The 20,771-nt window shown below is 41.6% G+C and overlaps 2 protein-coding genes across 5 annotated transcripts in view; one reads left to right on the top strand and one right to left on the bottom strand.

Moving 5' to 3' along the window:
• TMEM266 (transmembrane protein 266) overlaps nt 1–20,771 on the bottom strand; it is a 122,172-nt gene that overhangs the window by 100,050 nt on the left and 1,351 nt on the right. For all 3 annotated transcript variants that reach the window (XM_067534759.1, XM_067534758.1, XM_067534757.1), the window contains exons 2-3: nt 11,930–12,062; nt 11,138–11,328 (exon numbers count right to left, since the gene is read on the bottom strand). The gene's annotated coding sequence lies outside the window, so the exon portion shown is untranslated. The remainder of the gene's footprint in view (nt 1–11,137; nt 11,329–11,929; nt 12,063–20,771) is intronic.
• Nucleotides 11,145–20,771, top strand: part of NRG4 (neuregulin 4) — a 49,179-nt gene continuing 39,552 nt past the window's right edge. Inside the window, exon 1 of one of the 2 annotated variants that reach the window (XM_067534762.1) lies at nt 11,145–11,424. The gene's annotated coding sequence lies outside the window, so the exon portion shown is untranslated. Of the gene's footprint in view, nt 11,425–18,428; nt 20,285–20,771 lie in introns of those variants that run through there. The other variant, XM_067534761.1, reaches the window with a different exon arrangement.

Here is a 20,771-nt window from a genome sequence, read left to right on the forward strand (position 1 = left end):
TGTAAAAAACTACCGTTCCCCTGAGAAGAATTCCAGAGGACCACACATAAGGTGCAGCTCCATCCTGAATACTAAAAAGCACAACTAAGCAGGGACTTGCTGAGCCACACTGTGCTCAGATAGCTTTGGTAGGCAGGGTGGGCTGCAGTTAGTGATACTGACACTATGAACATTCAGCTATAGCCCATCAACTGATGAGACAGTGTCAGCATGAAACTGCAATAATAGCCAGCTGAGTGGCCCTTTCTCCCAAACACTCATGGATAGCTACATAGGTAGCCCAGTTTCTCAGTTGTGCACGTGACAGGGTTTCCTTTTTCATACATATTGTAAAGGTGTGTTCATCCATTAGTTTTTGAAGGATCATTATTAATTTGATTTAGGCCTAAAATGCAGGTTTTCTTTAAAAAAAAAATCTAACATTCACAGTTCTGATTGTTTTTCTAAAATTAAGTGAAAAAAAGTGCATTGTTTTGTGTTTTAATCTGAAACATTCCCCTGCCATCTTACAGGAAATCTAAACAATGTTGTGCTAGTGCATGAGAATTAAAAAGTGGCAACCAGACTGGTTTTGATGTTCAAAGTGATGCTTAAGGAATAGTCAAAACGAAGTCCAGCCAATTTTTTAAACAGTATTGTGTATTGCCTACACATTCTAACAGGAAAATAGGGCCCCACAGTCATAGGCACTGCACACACACACAACAAAAAGACAGTCCCTGTTCCAAAGAGCATAGAAGGTAGTTTCAAGTAATACACAAACTTCTGATACCCCCACCACCTTTTTTTGTTTTATAATCATGTTTTCCTATTTCAATTTTTTTCTCTCCCATGTTGTGGTGTGAAAGATCCAAACTAATGACGGGGGAAATAGGCAGCACACATAGGGCTAACGGTCAAATGCAGAGAGTAAACAAACTGAAAAAGTAGATAAAATTTCTTTGAACTTTTAGCTGTATTAATCTTAAGGGTTACTTGCAGGTAAGAAGAATCCAGTCAAAACTGTGATTTTTTAATATACTTATTGGTATCTCTTTAAACCAACAAAATACATAATAAACTGTTGACTGTTAGACTGTTGACATTATTTCAGTTTTTAGTAACTTGAAGCCCGATTACGGCAAAGGAATCTACACAGACAGACCTTTACACTCATATGTTGTCCCACTGGAGGCAATGGAACTTGATTCTGTAGGATAAGGTCCTTAAAATATCGTAATCCAAATATGATTATTTTAATGTCCTATAAATAAATAAATATATATATATATATATATATATATATATATATATACACACACATACACACACACACACACACACACATATCACAGCTTGGGACTAAAACCCCACATATAAAGAAGCAGCATTTTAAAAAGATATTTGTTTAAAATTATCAGATAAAATGATAAAAATAGAAAGTATTTAGGATGTTTGGTTTTGCACTTAAACAACATCAGAATGGAAGTTTGTGCTATGGAGCAAAAACACAGAGACTGGATTACTAATTAGATGTACACTAATTACTAATTAGATGTACAGTACTATCTACATATCTAAGGTATAATAACGTCACCATACGCATTATTCCAACAAAAACTATTTAGACTTTAAACCCACAAGGGCAGAGACTGCCTCTTACCTATGTTTGTACAGCATGCAGCACAATGGGGGTCCCCAAGCCTTACTGACTTTGATCATTACCATAATATAGCTGTTTACTAATATAGGAATTTGGGGTTGCACAAATGGGTCTGTTTTGTTAACTCTGCATGAATAACTCCCATTCACGGGAAAGAATACACACCTAAAGAGCTACTGAAGTGCATGTGATTTTTTCCTGCATAAGAAAAGTAGGACAGGTCCCTGCATGAGGACTGCATGATAAATGCAAATATAGCAACCCAGTGGTCAATACATTGCCATATGCTCCACTCCACTGCAAGGCAGGGAAGTGAGCAAAGATAAATTAAACTGGGTGTAAAAGAAAGAAAAGGGGAGGAAGGCAGAGCAAGGAGCATGCTGCCCACCCCATGCCAGGGCCCTACATAAACTGCTCTGCCCCTGCTCCCTGTAACTTGGGACACAGAGCTCAGGGTAGGGAGGGCAATGCTGAGGTGGAGCTAGAGAGCCACTGCTCTCTTCGGCATAATCATTGCTAGACAGGTGAAAAATTGCCTTGTTACACTGTGACATTCCCCCCTGCAATCTGGACTGGTGTGTAGCTGTCACCCCAATTCCTAACTCCTGAGCCCCGACTTACTCTGTTTTGCTGTGTGAACCACCAGCTCCTGGCTCAGCCTACACCCAGCCTTCTGCGAGTAACCAGTCCCTGGTCCAGTGAAGGAGCGCTTCTGGCCAGCTGCTCATGGGATTGACCCCCAGCAAACACCCCCAGTCCCATTTGCAACCCCAGGAACTGCTGGCATACAGAGTTCAGTGCTGTACACTGCATCCTGCAAGCTCATTACATTGTCCGTCAATTTATCAAAGACATTTATATGCACCAGCTCTGTCACCCTAAGTGAAGTCTCTACACATTCAATCCACATGCACTGTTTTAGATAAAACAAAAAAATAAGTTTACTGACTACAGCAAGATTTTAAGTGAATATAAGTCAGATTAGTATGAATCAAGAGATTAATATGAATCAAGGAGTTGGTCACAATTCACTAAAAGGTAACTCACATCCTAAACTAAGCTTAATATTTCAGTAGCTTTTCAGTCTGTGATGTTAGCTTACCCACAGCTGGCTGAGATGCCTCTTGCAGCCAGGCCTCCCCACGGGCAGTTGTCAGTATACTTGATGTTGCTGTGTAGATGGAGTTCAAGGGAGAGCCCTGAGACAACGATGCCTCTCTTTCTTAACAAGTTTCCATGACCCCCTCCTGGGGTCAGGTGACCAGCCATGCCTGGCAATGGGCATGATTTCTTCCACTTGAGCCGAAGTGCTCAAAGGTGCTCAGGCCAGTCCATTGTTCCTGCATGCGTGCCTCTGCGAAGCGTGGACCCTCAGCTTTGTGTTTGTCTGCATCTATTCAAGCCATGTGGGACACACATTTGGGGACATGACACAGCAGAGTTTCATAGTTGTACATATGTATGACACTGTAGGGAAGATGTTCCCATAACAATAATGTTCAGTATGTCATGGGCATTTCAAAAACACTTTACATGACATACTTTGCATTAGACAATACACAGTTGCACTATAAGGATGAACATGAACGATACACAAATCACACGAGAAGGGTGTACATGGGGTACAGCGTGTCACATACACCTAGCAGGATTAACTTCCTGAAAGACCCTTTTGAGAAAGAGTGGGTGTTGCACAAGCATGGGCGAAAGAACCAAAGGCACTATGCCTCTTGAGGTGGGGGAACGTGTGTGGAGGAAAACACCACTACGGAGAGATGTCTCTGAGCCCTCCTGAGCATTTGGAACTTCCTTTTTCCATGGATCACTGAGCCCTTAGAGGTCTAGAGGCCATGTCTACTCCACAGTCTCCTCCAAATTTCTTCTTGCCAAAGAGAACATGCATCAGAAACTCTTAAGTGAATTTTGGAGCTTCCTAGGCCCTGTTGTCCCAACTGGAAGATATGATATGGCCACATATTATAGTGACTCCAAAGAGTTTGTGCCCTTTTTGAGATATTTGTTATGACTAACACCTTAAAAGCTAAACACTTCTCTTTATTTAGTTTATTATCTGTTTCCTTGCTCAAAAATGCTGCTTTAAAAAAAAAATTAAAAAAAAAATCAGTGAACAAATGACTTAGGATGGGAATGGGCAGAAAGGATAGAGAAAACTGATGAATAACAGTTACAAGTGCATATTTTAAAAGGTTCTTTTATTTATGGAGCAACTGTGTAAATGAACACTTGCACCTTGAGCTATCTCCTATTTCTATTTTTTTTTTAAAAAAAAAAGCTGTTTTCCAAACCTACTAATTTTATCTTTCCAGATAAGGATGTGATAATTTATTAGAAGGGGCCTGTAAATTCCACTGGCCTATTAGATATTGAGAAAAGTCATAGGTTGTTTGCTGACTGATGCACATCACATGCCCAGTGCTCATACCTTGGCAGTTTGCTAATGTAAATTATTACGGTTACAAGCTCCTGAGCGAACTAAAAAACTTTTTTAGAATTCAGTTTTTGCAGCAAGAAGGCCTGAGGCTTCATGTGGAAATGTAAATCAGTAGAGGTAAACCTTCATCAAAGGTGGCGGATAGTTCAGATTGTGCATTTCCCAGCAGAAATTAGACAGCGGACCTGGACAAATAAACACATTGGGTGAAATCCTGACCCTACTGACATCAGTGGGAATTTTGCCATTGGCGTCAATGGGTATGTCCATACTGCAGTTTAACAGCTGTGGCTGGCCCATGGCAGCTGACAGGCTCAAAAGGCTCAGGCTGCAGGACTGTAAAATCGTGGTACAGATGTTCAGGCACTGGGATCCCAGGAGGGAGGAGCCCTGCAAGCCCAAGTCAGTTGGCATGGGCCAGTCACAGCTGCTAGGGTGGGAGAGGAGGAGAGTTGAGGGGAAACAGCCAAGCCAGGCTCCCCACAACCACTCCCCTGGAGCACATAGGGCAGGAGCCCCCCTAATGCCAGGGGAGAGGAAAGTGGGAGATGTGGGCTGAGATCCTCCTTCGCAAAGACCCAGTACTTGGTCCACGTAGCCCATCCCTCAACTCTGTGACAACCACCTTCTCCTTCTGCCAACTCGTGTATTTAGTCCTGCAGCTCAAGGAACAGAGGTTAGTGCCGCAGGTTTAAGGTTAAAATCTTCCTGACACTATTTCCTTGGGGGAGGAGGAGACTTGGTAGAGTTGCACATGGCAGAATGTTTTACCTTTTCTGTTAGTTGTTGTTTGGTATTTCTGAGGTTTTTCTATTGTTACAAGATTGTTATTTTGCCTGAAAAGTTAAGTTCTTGAAAGTTAGAAAATTCCATTATTCAGGTGCATTTTGATATAGCATTTAATTATAAGATTTCATACCTCTTTTTCCACAGGACTCCCTTGCCTCATTCAGTATACTGGATGTACACCCAAGGGGGTGAATCAAGTTTGCACAGACAATCTTAATCTGGCATTTTCTAACTTTTAGGTGCATGACTTTACAACCTGAAGTTCTTTATACAAATATAATTACATTAAAAAAAATGTTAATAGTGCCAGAGATGTACATGGTAATTTATAAAACAAGGAAAAACATGGCACCAGCCCTTAAAAGCTCACAACCTAAATGATTCTAATAGCATAGGACGATGAAGGAGATAAAAGGGAAGTGGGACAGCGGGAGAAATCTTTACAGTGAAAACACTGCAGTTTTGAATGAACCAAGGAATAAGCAGATGTTTGGTTAGTAATTCTTTAGAAACTGAATCACTTCCATATGCTTCTCAAGTATACAAAACAGATTCTGCCTCTGCTTAAACTCATGCACCACCATGCCCTTTGGTGGAATTACATGGGTGCAACTGAGGGCTGATTTGGACCCTATAATTAAATGAAGCATAATACATTATTCTCATCAAGCCAACTCCAAGCACAGCATGTAGTTTTAGTAACTGGGTCTGCAGGGACAGAGACTGTGAAGGAATCCTCCCACTACCTCTAGTGCAGTTTCAAGGCCTGCTGCACCCTGTAACCATCCTGCACATTGGTTCCCCCCTGGAACCAAAGGGTGGCACAGGGTAAGTTTAGCCCGACAATAACAACAAGCAAGAATTTTTATTTTATTTTTAAAAAGTATAAAGCTAGAATTTCACAGAATACATTAAAGTGGAGTCAAACTGATAAGCAACGCTAAAAGTATTGGTGATGTTTTATATTTATTCTGGCTTGGTGATAATCATATCAATTTTACAAGTCAAAAGAACAAACGTTCTGTATGCCACCACTGCAGACTCAGGGCCTGCTCCTGCACCCATTGAAGCTAATAGGAGTTTTGCCATTGTGTTCCATGGGAGCAGGCACTCAATCTAGGATTCAAAATAAATCTAACATTTTCTTCCTCTTATATAACCACTAGCAATAAAGATTCTGCAAATAGAACTTAGTTGACACTTTTAACGACAACACATGCAGCAAAAGAAACTTCAGCTCACTTTCCCATGGCTATATTAGCTCTGCAGCGTTAACAAGGATGAAACCTTTTGTGCATAACGTAAGCCAGTTATCCAGGGAGCAGATGGGTTGAGTAAAATGCCATCCTTACATTGGGCCTCATTCACTACTCCTTCAAAGAGGTAAAAGTAATTCTCCCGTACATTTACACTACGTAGCACAATTAGAGTAACTGCTTGTTCTGCATTCAGGTAGGGCAGGAGATTAAAACACATTCAGATGCTGGAACATGTAGATGGTTGGCTTCCAGTAAAGAGGCTGGACTTCTGCTGGTGGGCAGTCTAACTCCTCCTACTTCTGTTTTGGATACACTAAAACACAAATGCCCTCAACCATCCCAGAAATTTGCTACCTCCATCCCCCTTTGATAAAGCATTCCTTGGGGCAACACACAAAGGAAAAGTCAGCGCTACCTTCACCATACATTATCACACAGACCATCAGAGAGGAAAGGAGCATCCAGCAATCTGCCAACCACGATGCAGGAAAACTGCCATCAGCCATCGCAGCAGAAATAGCCATGTGATACAACAAAGAGAATGGTGGTGGGTACTGAACTGCATACTCCCCATCGTGCCCCTCTAAAACAGCTATCAACACCCACATACTCATACACTGGAAACAGACATGGTGCCTATGGGAATGGCTAGACTCTATACCCTATGTCGCAACCAGAATATCTGTCACCGTCACATTCAGTGTTGTAGCTGTGTTGGTCCCTGGATATTAGCGAGACAAGGTGGCTGAGGTAATATCTTTTATTACAGCAACTTCAGTTGGTGAGAGAGACAAGCTTTCAAGCTTACGGAGACTCTTCTTCAGGTCTGGAAAATGTACTCAGAATGTCACAGCTGGATTTATGGATTATTACAACAATCTCCAGTTTTATTTCTTGCCCTTATGACTGGAGAGGTGTTAATGAGCCACTGGAACTTGAATGGTCCCTTGAAAGATGTTAACTACTTACGCTAAACAATCTGTTCCATCTTGTATTTAGCTGTGACGCTCTGAGAACATTTCCCAGATCTGAAGAAGAGCTCTGTGTAAGCTTATCTCTCTCATCAACAGAAGTTGGTCCAATAAAAGATACTACCTCACCCAGTTTGTCACAATCACAGACATTTCAAATGAGCTCTAGGTTATTCATTGCACACACACACACTGCAAACATGACCCCATGCATGCTAGGTCAGGGTAGAGCTCTGCTTAGCTGACCTTTGTCATGCCCTTACTAACGCACCCACTGCCTCCCCATGAACTGGCAGAGGCTTTGTCTGCATACAGCCAGTTATTCTAGTTCTAAGGCTGAAATAATTGCTCACTCTTGATACACATTACTTTTGTGCAGTACTGAATATAGAGAACTAGCCACATATACTTTCTTGTCTGACCCAGACCTTTTCATCCTTTGTCAGAGAAACACACCACACTGTGTACAGGGGCTGCGCAGCAAATTCTGTAATTCAGTGAAGAAAATGAACATGGAGTTACTACACTTTGTCCAGAAACATGCTGGAGTCAGTGAGCATATGCATGGCCTCAGGTACACAGGCACTTTACTCACAGATTTGGACCTGCAGTCACATTGCTGACCATCAGCCCACTGTAATGCTGCCCAGAATACAGTGTGTCCAAAGCAACACACCATAGTTTCCTGCTCTGAACCTTTCGCAAGAGAGGGTGAAGCATTCCTTTCCTTTTCTGAACAAAGTACACTGTCTCGCAACAGTTCACAAGCTCAAGGTAACAATTATTTAATGCTAACATCTCATCTCACAACAGAAGACTCTATATGTCAGTACTGTACACCCGTTGTCTAATTTGTATGGAATATCCCTAACGTGGTCATACTAAATAACGAACTTTTTACAAGTATCCAGACATGCCTGATCTGCAGAAATGTACAGTATCTTCACAAGAACTAGCAGGACCATACTGTACCAGTATAATCCCAGTCCAACTCTGTACAGATAATACAATATATTAAATATATTAAGCAAAAATCAGAAACAAAATCTTGCAGTATTTGTAAATATCAGCTAATGGTCACAACAAACATAATAATAAAACAACACTGGTTTTCACTTCAATGGATACAAGCAAGAAAATCTTCAGATTAAAACTGCAACAAAATAGCTCAGTCCTGTTATGTTAACTTTTTCAGCAAATATATGGCAATGCACTGTCACAATATATTACACACATTGGGTTCAATATAGAAGATGTGTTTGTATGTGTGTGGTTACACCTATACTATATATTATACACACTTGTGTTAAACCTATTATATAGAAAAAACCTTTTGCACCTACAATCAAATGTGGCTCAAGGGGTGTGCATTCAGTCTGGCGTTCAGCCAAGTGATTGTCTGTTGTCAAATATGCATGTACAGAATACAGAAATTTACAACAAACCAAATTTACAAGCGCCTTTATATATGGACAATTGGACAACAAACTAAAATAGCGATTCATGTTAAATTAGGAACCTCACTAAATGAAGTTAATGTGACATGCTAGTACATGCTATATTTGCATGTGGATCTCCAACATTTACTGATTTCATCCCAAAACATACTGTAATGGAAAAAAAAAAAAAAAAAAAAAGACTGCTAATTCTGCTCTACATAGCTAAGCAGGTTACAGAAGGAAAACTAAACATTTTCCTGATAAAAATGATTCCTTATTGATTTGGCCTTCAGGAACTACTGCTGGTCTTCTTGCAGTGATGTGATACCACACTAAAATAGGTCAGAACCTTGTTGGCAAGAGTGGCAAAAGTCACAACATAATTGTATGGATTTACAGCATTTAAAATGAAGGCACGATTTAAGAGGCATTACCCTGAAGACACACTAGATGGATTTTATTGGGGGGAGGAGGGAGATGACATTAATGCCCCCAGATTTCTGGGATTGTTTATACGTATATCTGGTGATGAATATGGTGTAAGGTGGTTCCCAAGGTTTCTCTCTAAGATCAGATACATAATTCTTAGTCATGCACCTGCTAATGGGTTAATTACTTGTATCCTCATGAAAGACCCAGTAATGTAGACCAAAGCCAGCAAGGTAGAACTAAGCAATGATGGAAAACAATTTTTCTGGTTTTATGGCTACTGACAAATCATGGAATTGGGAAACTCATCAGCATCCGAGAACTGGATCAAACCATAGTCAACCTTCCACATATTTCATACAACTCCACACCAGCCAAAGGTTACATATTTTTGTTTAGCTTTTCTTTCTTTAACAAACAAAATAAATTACCAGATTCTTAACAGCTTCCAAACTCACCACCATATCTTCAGTACAAGTTATTTATGGCTCGATATCTTCTTTTTCTTAAAGTACAAATATTTTGGAGTCCATTTTCCCTCCTCTACTTATATTTATTAATAAACTAAAAATTGCACTCAATAGAAATAATGAGCAAAGAAGTTATCTAATACATGATGTGAACCAAGGCCAATCACAAAAACAATATACTACTCAAATACACGACTCTCTAGGGAATCAAGAATATGCCTGTTGTACAGAAGGCTGTGCATTGCCATATATATTATTACAGGAATCCACAATCCACCTGTTATTTGTATGGTGGGTGCTACACTACCATGTCTCACCTGCAGAACCCCAGTACATGTCTATTATACTGGAAGGAGAGGATGGACTGTCACATCACCCACTAAAGGAACTCCACAGCACACCAGTTTTATATATTTTTCTTGGGGACAGAGAAGACAGGCAGATCATAAGGCACCTTGCCACAGGGACTCCACAGAAATCCCAGTATGTGGGGCGGGCAATACATTGTCATGCACCATGCCATCGGGTGCCCACAGCCTGTTCCATCGGATGGATGTTTGAATGCTGACCTGTCCTGCTCCATGCCATAGCAACTTTACAGCCTGTTAAATGAAGGGGGTTGAAAGAGAGAAATGTTCTGCCCTACAGCCTGCTAGATGGGGTTGAATTCCCTGCCATAGAACATCATATAGGGGCTGCCTTGTCATGAGGACCCCACAGACTGCCTGCTCCCTGCCATAGGGACTGCACAGCCCTGGTATATGAGAGAATGCCCTGTTCCCTGCCATATAGATCCACACAGCCCCATTATATGAAGGATGCCTGCTCCCTGTCATACAGCACTGCACAGCCCTGTTACATGGCAGATGCCCTGCCATGGGGACTCTCCCAGCCCCATTATATGGGGGATGCCCTGTTCCCTGCCATATAGCGCTGCACAGCCTCATTATATGGGGGATGCCCTGCTCTCTACCACAGGGACTCTCACAGCTCCATTGTATGAGGGATGCCCTGCCATACAGCGCCACACAGCCCTGTTACAGGGGGAATGCCCTGCTCCCTGCCATACAGCGCCACACAGCCCTGTTACAGGGGGAATGCCCTGCTCCCTGCCATACAGCGCCACACAGCCCTGTTACGGGGGAATGCCCTGCCATACAGCGCCACACAGCCCTGTTACAGGGGGAATGCCCTGCTCCCTGCCATACAGCGCCACACAGCCCTCTTACAGTGGGAATGCCCTGCTCCCTGCCATACAGCGCCACACAGCCCTGTTACGGGGGAATGCCCTGCTCCCTGCCATACAGCGCCACACAGCCCTGTTACAGGGGTTATGCCCAGCTTCCTGCCATACAGACCTGCACAGTCCCGTTATATGGAGCATCCCCTGTTCCCTGTTACAGGGGCCCACAAAGCCCCATTCTATGGGGGAATGCCTTCCTCCCTGTCATAGGGACCTGCACTTCCCCATTACATGGGAGATGCCCTGCTTACTGCCATAGGGACCCACGCAGCCCGCTGTGTGACGGATGCCCTGCTCTGGCAGAGGCCGGAGGTGGTTTGCAGGGCTGTGAGGTGTATTACGGAGAGGGGTCCCCAGCGCCTCCCACTGCGGGTGGGACTGGGCACGTGTGCAAATCCTGCCTTGCGGGAGTGCTGAGGGGGGCGGGGCAGGGAGACACATACCTTGTGGTGCCCGGAATCCTGACACCCCGCTCCGCTCTGCAGCAGCAGCTCCCGGGATCAGGCTGGCTGGCTGGCACGCGCTCCCCAGGGATCGGGGATTCAGCGCGCGCGCGCCCTGGCTCGCTGTGGCGCGTGCAAGTGCCCTGTCCTCCTAGCTCGCTCTCCGGCGCGCTCCCTTTCTCCTGGGTCGCCTAGGAAACAACCGGCTGTGGCTCAGTTCGGCTCGGGGCGCACGCTCAGCGTCACGTGGGGCATGCAGACCCAATGGAGACGACGGACTGCGCAGCGTAAGGCTCGTAGTACTACGGTAGTGGAAGTGGGCAAGGCGGGAGGGAGCCCCTGTCGGGGGAGGGGGGGGCCTTGAGGCAAGGCCCCAGCACACAAGGAGGGGGAGGGGACCCTGAGGAAAGCCCTTTCGGGATATAGCCCGGGGCGGGGACGTGCTCCAGAATGACTCCGCCCTATGGCGAGGGCTAAGAGTGACTCCTGAGAGACCCCCCCCCGCCCTAGATTGGGGAGGGGAGGAGCTATTGGGGAGACCCCTCCCTGCCCTAAACTGGGGGAGGGGAGGTGCTATTGAGAGACTGGCACCTCCCTGCCCTAGATGGGGGGGAGGAGCTATTGGGGAGACCCCTCCCTGCCCTAGATTGGGGGAGGGGTGGCGCTACTGAGGAGGGAACCCCACCCTAGAGTGGGGGAGGTGAGTCACGCAGGAGGAGCACTATCCCAAATGGGGCCCTGTGCAGAGGTGTTGCTTTGGACTGGGGGCAGGAAGGACAGGTGTATACTAACCTGGCACCAGAGTTGTTGCTCTGAAAGAGGTTGGGTGTTGGTGCAGGCTAAGGTGCAGAATGGTTTTATCTGGTTTTTCCCACGTAAGAATGGAGGTACCTCTGTAGCTTCCTGGTGACACTCGCTACCAAATCTTTAATATAGAGGGGAAGATGAGAGGCATCACCATGCTGATTTTGGTCCAAGCAGCACCACAACACAATACCAAAGCCCTCACCCTGTCACAATCTTTTTTTAAGCTCTGTATTTCAAGAATCAGGATGTAAGGGAAAATAAGGACCATTTGACAAATCCTGGAATAAGGGAAAACCTCTCAGTTCAGTTGTTAGGGCTAATGAGGCCCTGGCTCATTGTATCCCTATTTAATCCTAGTGGAAAGTCCATTATAGTCAGGATGGTATGTTGCTACTAAGACTTCTTGTCTCCTTGAGCTCTGATGCTTGGATTTAGCATCTCCTTCTAAGGATCATCTTTTCTGTGCATTTGGACCAAGATGGAGCATTGCATGTTAGGATTTGTCTTTTCAGCAGGCTATGTTGTTCAAGTCAGTGTTTTGAACCTTGGGAGCCATCATCTCTGCAGGCTGAGGTGGTTGGATGATTATGAAAACAAATGTTTGCATGCTGGACTCCATAATTTTTACAGGCTGCATTGCTAGAGTAAAAATGGATGCTAGAATCCGTGCATGCTAGGACTTGTAGTATATAGGGACTATATCTTCATACTAAAGATGAAGATTGCAACAATCTATTCTGTTTTATGAAAATTAAATGGAGCTCTGGAGCTCCTGGCATGTTGCAAATGTAGTCCTCAATTGAGCAATGTTTGGGCCCTGCTAGTATGGTGCCAAGTATGACTCCAACAATTTTGCTTTTATGATAAAGGATTTTCTTTTTACACACACACACTTACATAATCAGAGAAAGCAGCTGCAAGATTACATGATGCAGAGTGGAGATTACATTGATTTAGCAGATTGTCCTAGCTGAGAAAGATTACACCAGTAGAGTAAAGAATATTAATTTACTGGGGTAAGTGCCAGTCAAATAGAACAAATTAATACAAAATTAAATGCAAAGAATAAACATCCAAATAAGGTTAAGAGCCTGTTTTAAACTGACAAAAGTCAGGAAATTAAGAATTAAGACTAAAAACCATTTTTAAACACATCCTTCCCCTAGGCCTAGCTATTTTACAGATTTCTAGACAATTATTTTGTGCTTGGATTGTGCTTAGTTTATAAAAACTAGATACTTTGAGCACCCAGTGACCAAATTTTAAAATTAAAGTGTTACAATATATTTTTCAATATTTCAAAAGTGATACTGTCCTATTATTTTGTCAAATAACCACTTGCCAAATTGGTTATTAATACACCAATTTCTAATAAGAACGGTTTGAGCTGTGATGATTGGATCTGAATTTAAACTTTACCAAAATTTGAGAGCGATGCAGAGCTGGGATTCAGGTAGGGAATATCTATAACTCTGAATTATGACTATAAAAAGAAATCCTGCATTGGCAATCTTAAAATATTATTACACAAACTGATTTTTAAAAATAGCTTTTAAACAAATGTGTGTTTGGGGATGAGACTGTATGAGTGAGATCTGGGATCATAGTCGAGAAAAAATGAAATGTATGAGCACACAGTGTGACTTGGGTGGGGGGGTTGGTGGCATGTATTTATACCAGTTTCTCAGCTAAAACTGATTAATAATTCCCCTTGCATAGACCCAGAACTTGAATATGATTGTGAAGCTCCATGTGAAATATCAGAAAGTGCATACCCCTGAATGCACTTGACAGGTTTGCAGCAGCTTCAGCTCAAAATTGTAGCTGGGCTGAGTACCACAGTCTTCAGACAGGTCAGGAAAAGTTTAATACCTATTACACCTTGAAGCTTCATTACCCACCAGCTGTTTATATATTTATGTATGAAATGGGTCTATGTGGGGCAAACTTTATGAGCACTATATAGTTCATGTACTTGGAGGAGTAAATTTTTCACTGGTGGCAAATAGAATGCATAATATTCCTGGGCAGTCTGTTTGTATTTTGTGGGTTTTAATTTATGGTATAGATGCACAAAGTGTAGGAGGGATGTCTATAAATATTTTTATAAATTTGAAAGAAATTTTAATAAACCTACTAAGTAATCTCAGTAATAGTCAATACAAATTATTAATATGTTAGACATTCTCTGTTTAATTGTATTAAGAGTGTGAGAAACAGAGGCATAATATGATTGAAGACTTTACCATGCCTCTCATTTAATGAAATGCATGACAAACTTTTTAAAAAAACAAACTAAAACTTAGAACTTTGGCTGTGATGGGTCACAAGCTAGACGATAGCTCAAGATATGTCTTTCATTTAATTGGAAAGCCTGTCACAAAATGCTACACTCTTGAAAATATCTTTTAGTCAGATAAACAGTTCAGCCCTGTTTATTTGCATTATTTAAAGGACATCCAAAACATTTTGGGTAGGGGTAATCAATTATTTTTTGTCAAGATCCAAATTTCTTGATCAAGGTCCAGACTACAGAGAAAATAATGAAAAAAAAGATAAGTAAAGAAAAATGTTGGGGTCTGTTCAAAAGCATCTGGCAGTCCAGATTTGGTCTGTGGTTCATCTATTGACTACCCCTGATTTGGGGTTTTAGATAAATGGAGTTTATTGTATTGGGGATGTTACACCTTGTCCTTTGGTAAGCTAGGTATAGCTATACAAGATGCACTGTGCTGAGCTATGTGTAATTAGCCATTATATAGGATTAATTAGGATGAAAAAAAAAAGGGACAAATATCTGACACCATACAACCGGGGATTCTGAATATATGTACGAACAGTTGGATGCAAAATCCTAATAAAATGTTAGGAGTGGAAGATTTCCCTTAAATTTACTATAAAGTCAGAAATTTGATCTGTGACCTCCATGTCATGATAAATTTTGGTAGTTTTAGTATAATCTTTAATGAAACGGATTATGATGATAATAATTAGTAATACCTAGCATTTCTATAGAGCCTTAAGATCTCTGTAAGGTTGTCCGATTCATAGCCTATTTTGAACGGAGTGTAAACACACTACATAAAATAGTTCAAACTTACTACCTTCCTAGGGTTTGTCTGTGTTGGCAACATGTATAGCAACATAAATCTCTGACTAAGTTTTCTTCCCAAGCTTTGCTGTCCCTTGGGTTTCCTTGCAGGATTTCCTGTGCACCAGACTACTTTCTATTCCAGAGAAAACACCTCATATCTTGGTTGGAGCTAACCAAATCCAAAATGCCAGAGTGATACAGCAGTAATTTTTTTTTATGCAGCGTTTTAGCTCTGGAGCTTACTGTTGCTCAACAGATAAGCCCGGCATGCCTGTGTAGGGTCTTAGGAACTGCATTATGTTACAGTCTGAATGGCTTCCTACCACCCAGTCTCTAATGCATCAGAGAACAGGAAAACTGACAAAGTTTACAAGGCAGAATCCCACCCAAGTTCTTTGGTTATGTTGATAGTATCAGAGAAAACAGATTTTGGAAGAGGACATTCTCTTTTCCAGTCCTTATTTTAATAACTACTAATTACAAGCAGTTATGGTTTGTTCCTTTGAACAACAACAATATCCCTATGTCTGGAAAATATCCCTGAGAATAAATAGTCAAAGGTTCTTGAGATTTAAGATCAGTGGTTTGGAAGATACCCTTTTGTGGGCCTTTCATGAAATTTCAGGCTTGATGACTAGGTCCTTGGTAAGGACTATCATCGTTCGCTGGCGCTCTTGGCTATAACATTCAATTACCAGATTAACAGCTATGTCACTGAGGCCGAGTCAATCTTTGTATAAATAGCTCTTTTGCTGATATCAAAAGGTCAGTCCTTCCACTGTTTCTTCAAGGAGTTTCCAGGTCAAACACCAGTTTGGACCCAATCATTCGAGAATTGCCAGAAATTATTCATTAGGCATCCATTGGATTCTATGTAGGTACCATGAAACCAGTTTTGCTGAAGGACATAGAACCAATTTTAATTTCAGCTCCTGATTGTGTAAATTTTTTACAGGCATGGCATGATGTCGCTTTGGTGCAGAGTTTATCAAATGGGACTGTGCCCTTCAGTTTTAGGTCATGCCAAAACTCTTTCCACTTCAGAAATACTATTAATTATACACTGCTATTGGATGAGGTGCAATGTCTTCTAAAAATGGAAACTAAAGCATTGGTGCTGATGCCATGGTCTTATTGCAACTCAAGAAAGTATAATCCTTGCTCTAAATTCTCAAGATTGATTTGGGCCCTCAACCTTCAAGCTGTATACTTGCGCATCTCAATAAGGTAGAAGCCCCGAAAGTATTTCAGGTTAACTGTTTTCTACCCAGTACTATAAGGTTAAGAGAGGGAATTTTATATTTGTTCTAATAACTTGTGTTAAGGGGTTTTGAAGTATTGATTGAATGTCCCTTTTTATTTTTGTATAAATGTAAATAAATAAGAGTATTAAATAAAATGTGTGGCAGTCAGTCTTAATGACATTCAGGTTCCATTATTTATAAAGGTTTCCCAGAACTGGAGGAAGGTATTAGCTTGGCTTTCACAATGAAAGTATCTAGACACCTAGCAGATGATTTAGATTAATTTTTTTAGATTAATTGATTCCAATCTCAAAGACTAGATTTCAAGGCAGTTGCCATATGAAGTATTGCCCAGAAAATCTCTCACAAATAAACATGTTGGGGTTGAAGGCCATCTAACTTTCCTTTTGTGCTTTTCTTTTTCTGGATTAGAAGGAATGCAGTGACAGTTCTCACAAGACAACGCTCGTGACAATGGTATATTTGAACAGATGGAGATACCAGTCCCCTATGGTGTGACAACAAGTCATGTATCACTTCTTTGCAATTGCTACACACATAACAGGGCAATATCTTCAACTTGCATTTTGGCATGAGAGAACATGCCAGCAGTTAAGTATCACAAGATGATATCAACACTTAAAAGATTCTAGAACTAATTCCCATTTTGTTTTTGTTTGTTTTTAAACCAGAGGAGATTATTCATATGTGGTTCTCTTTGCAACAAGTGAGAATACAAAACATACAATATTTTACTCCAGGGCATCCACAGTCCCAGTTTAGTGTCAAATAAGTTTGTTACATTGGGGAAGGAAATGCACATACTATAAGCCATTCTTCACCTTTTCCTCTCTTAGCAAAATTCCAAGAAGATTGAGCAAGAAGGGGCCAGAGAGATTCTGGTTGCCCCATCTTGAGTTTACCATATGTGATTTCCAGTTCTGTTAGCCCTGTCCGAGGACAAAAAGTCCTTTGTTCTCTTCCTGAGCCCAGGCCTCTTGTCTCAACAGTAAGATCAGATGCTTCACTCATACTGGAAATGTTCTTTATCCGATGGCCTGGTTTCTTGATTGTAATCCTCTGGGAAAGTCACAGGTATGAATTTGGAATCACAGAAGTCTTCTGCTAAATGGCCACATAGTTGTACGTGGAAATAGTTTAAGGATTTGGAGAGAGTAGAGAGACCACTCCACTCTCTTACCCTTTTACCAGTCATTTTAGAATTTTCTTTGTCCCTAGATAGATACAGGATTATAAAAGGTATTTGTGCCATCTTTGCTTTACATGCACAGGTGCAAGGGAACTCAGTCGTTTATCATCTTTAGACAACTGTATATTAAAGGCTTTATGAGCAATTGCATTTAAAAGTTTAACCTATGAATCCATGGAATTGAAATCTTGGGTCGGACAAGCATATGAGGCTATTTTTGAGCTTCTTGGTACCTGCTTCTATTTGCATCCATCATTAGAGGTTCCTTATGCATCTTGTAAGAGAGTTTCAGAACTGCACACTTTGATGGCAATTCCTCTTAATACAAATTTTTAATAAAAATGAAATAGTCTTAACATCCCATCCCAAGTTCTTGACTGTCACTGTCATCATGGTCTTGGATTTTCATTTAAATTACACAGCTTCTTTGCTACTGTTTTCCTGAAGCCTTCTCATATTCTGGGCTGAGCTTAATTGTGCACCTTGGATGTTAAGAGGTCCATTGGTTATTATCTTGACAAGACAAAACTTTTAAGAAGTTCTCAAGATTGTTTCTGGCTTTTGGTAAAAAATAAGAAGGGCCAGTCCATTTCAGTCAAGAGGTGATCTAAATGGATCAGAACGCTGTGTTCAGATATGCTTTGTGCTTGCTGAGGCTGTTGTCACATAATGAACAGATGCTGCAGTTTTTGTACAATCGTTGACATCTGCAGAACTGCCATCCAGAATTTGATTTCTTTATAAAGCATCATTCTCTTGATAATACGTTCAAATCAGGTTGGATGCTCCACTTGGAAAAGTACTGTTTGTCACTTTTCAGATAGTAATACTCCTGAGCTCTCCTGAGTATTGCTACTGCTAACAGGTCACACAGCGTAGAGACGTTTTTTCCCCTCTAAAAGCATACTGACACTGCAGATCCACATTGAACTTTCTCTACTTCAGAGATTTTAAAGATGTGCTCTGAGTTAGAAGAACTGAGGAAACAGTTAGGGTTGGAGACTTTTGTACTCTTGGTTCTATAATGCTGGAACAGGAAAGCAAGCACACACACTCTTCCAAAAGGCTAACTGCTTTGCAGTGACTTCCATTAACCTCATGGGAGGAAACATGACCTTACAGTGTACATATGTGGAAGAAATATATTTGGAGAACAAAAATTAAGTTGGGAAGTAACCTCTTCTCCTCCACTTCATAGGTGGCCTGAACTATGGAAAACCAATCTTAGGGGAACTCTGCAAATCCTTAGGAGCAAGACATAGAGCTCTGTAGTAAATCTCCATAGTGGAATATAGAAGAGGAGAGAAGTAGATATGTTAGAAACATGGTCAGTTGGTCCATGTACAATGCATATAATCGTCTGCTACTCCTTCGTTTCCATAATATGCAGTAGCAGATGTAACCCATTGATCTCTGGATATTGCTGGTAAAGTTGAGGATTCCATCCCTGAGCCCCACAGAGCAGAGTAAACTTGAAGGTAGAATAGATCCTGTCTACTTGGCCTTTGTGCATTGTCTAGGATTTGACCCATAATATTAATAACTGAAATAATCTATATTATCTCTGGTAAAGAAATACCCAGAAAGCCTGTCATGAATTACATTGCCAGAATACAGCACAAGGAACCTAGAAACAGATAAGACTTGCTCATACATATTGATAAACAGTGACTAGGTTTGCTAAAAATGTGGACATGGAAATTCCAGCCTTAGCTGCAGCCAAATCTGTTCAAACAAGTAAGGATATGCTATGGCTTTGGCCCCCAGCCCCGGGGCGGCAGGGCTTGGGCTTCAGCCCCGGGGTTGAAGCATGTAATTTAGCTTCATAGGGCCCTGGGCAATTACATTTTAATATAACCATATTCATAAATTGTTTTTTTCAAGCTATTCTTTGCAATGAACAATGTTGGATCTTGCTGTAGCCAGATAGAGACTTCTGCAGGAATTTTCTGAATCCAGGAGATACGGTTTGATCCTCTTGTACAATATAAGCTCTTTTCTGCATCACTGAGGCCAGGTCTACTCTGCCAGCAAAATTCAGCGGCAGTCGATGGGAGTTCCGCAGAGTAGGTTGCGTCACTCCCGTCGACTTTGTAACTTCCCTTAGCGTGCTGGCTGCGCTGACAGGAAATGCGTTCCCGTTAACGCAGTGCTACGCTTTCTGGGGAGGTGATTTTATTAGATTGACTTCCAAATCGATTGAGTGTGTCTTCACTGCTGCTCAGTCGAACCGGAAAAAATCAATCTGACAGCGGCAAATTTGCTGCCATCAGTGTGTACATAGCCTAAGTGCAAATAAATTGGTATTTGCCTCAAACCAATACTAGATGTTATGCATGCTGCACTTTCAGAACACAAGAAACAAAAGTCTTGCCACAATGCTCTTATTTTGTATTTGTCTCTTCCCCAATCTTTGAAATCCTATCTGTCACTGCCCTTATTTTCAACCTTTGAACCTTATTTGAACTTTTTTTTTTTAAACTATTGGCAATTAATACTCTGATTTACTTTTGCAGACAAACTCTGTGTTACATCAAGAGCAAGTTCATTCTCACTTTCTCCATCTCTGTAATCATGTATTTTGCTGAATAGACATTTTGTTGGTTCCTCATCTCCTCACCTCCCCCCATGACAGAGGAGGAGAAAGACCTGGGTGTATTGGTCAATCACAGAATGACTGTGAGCTGCCAACCTGGTGTGACCATGAAAAAGGCTCATGCAATCCTAGAATGCATCAGGCGAGGTGGTTCCAGTAGAAATAGGGAAGTGTTATCACCATTGACAAAGTGCTGGTAAGAACTCATCTGGAATATTGTGTGCAATTCTGGTCTCCCATGTTTAAGAAAGATGAATTCAAACTGGAGCAAGTGCAGAGAAGGGCTACTTAGATGATCAGAGAAATGGAGAACCTTCCTTACAAGAGGAGACTTAAGGAGCATGGCTTGTTTATCCTAACAAAACAAAGGATGAGGGGAGATATGATTGCTCTCTATAAATACATCAGAAGGATAAACACCAGGAAGTGAGAGGGGTTGTTTAAGTTAAGGGCTAATGTTGGCACAGGAACAAATGAATATAAACTGGCCATCAATAAGTTTAGGATTGAAATTAGATGAAGGTTTCTAGCCATCAAAGGAGTGAAGTTCTGGAACAGCCTTTCAAGGGGAATGGAAGGGGGGCAAAATACCTAACATGGTTCAAGACTGAGCTTGATAAATTTATGAAGTGGATGATATGATGAGATTGCCTACAATAGCACATGGCCCAGCTATTAGCAAA

The sequence above is a fragment of the Emydura macquarii genome, unplaced genomic scaffold (genome assembly GCF_026122565.2).
Source record: "Emydura macquarii macquarii isolate MOO-44397 ecotype Brisbane River unplaced genomic scaffold, CSIRO-AGI_Emac_v2 contig_3451, whole genome shotgun sequence".
Taxonomy (NCBI): Eukaryota; Metazoa; Chordata; order Testudines; family Chelidae; genus Emydura; species Emydura macquarii.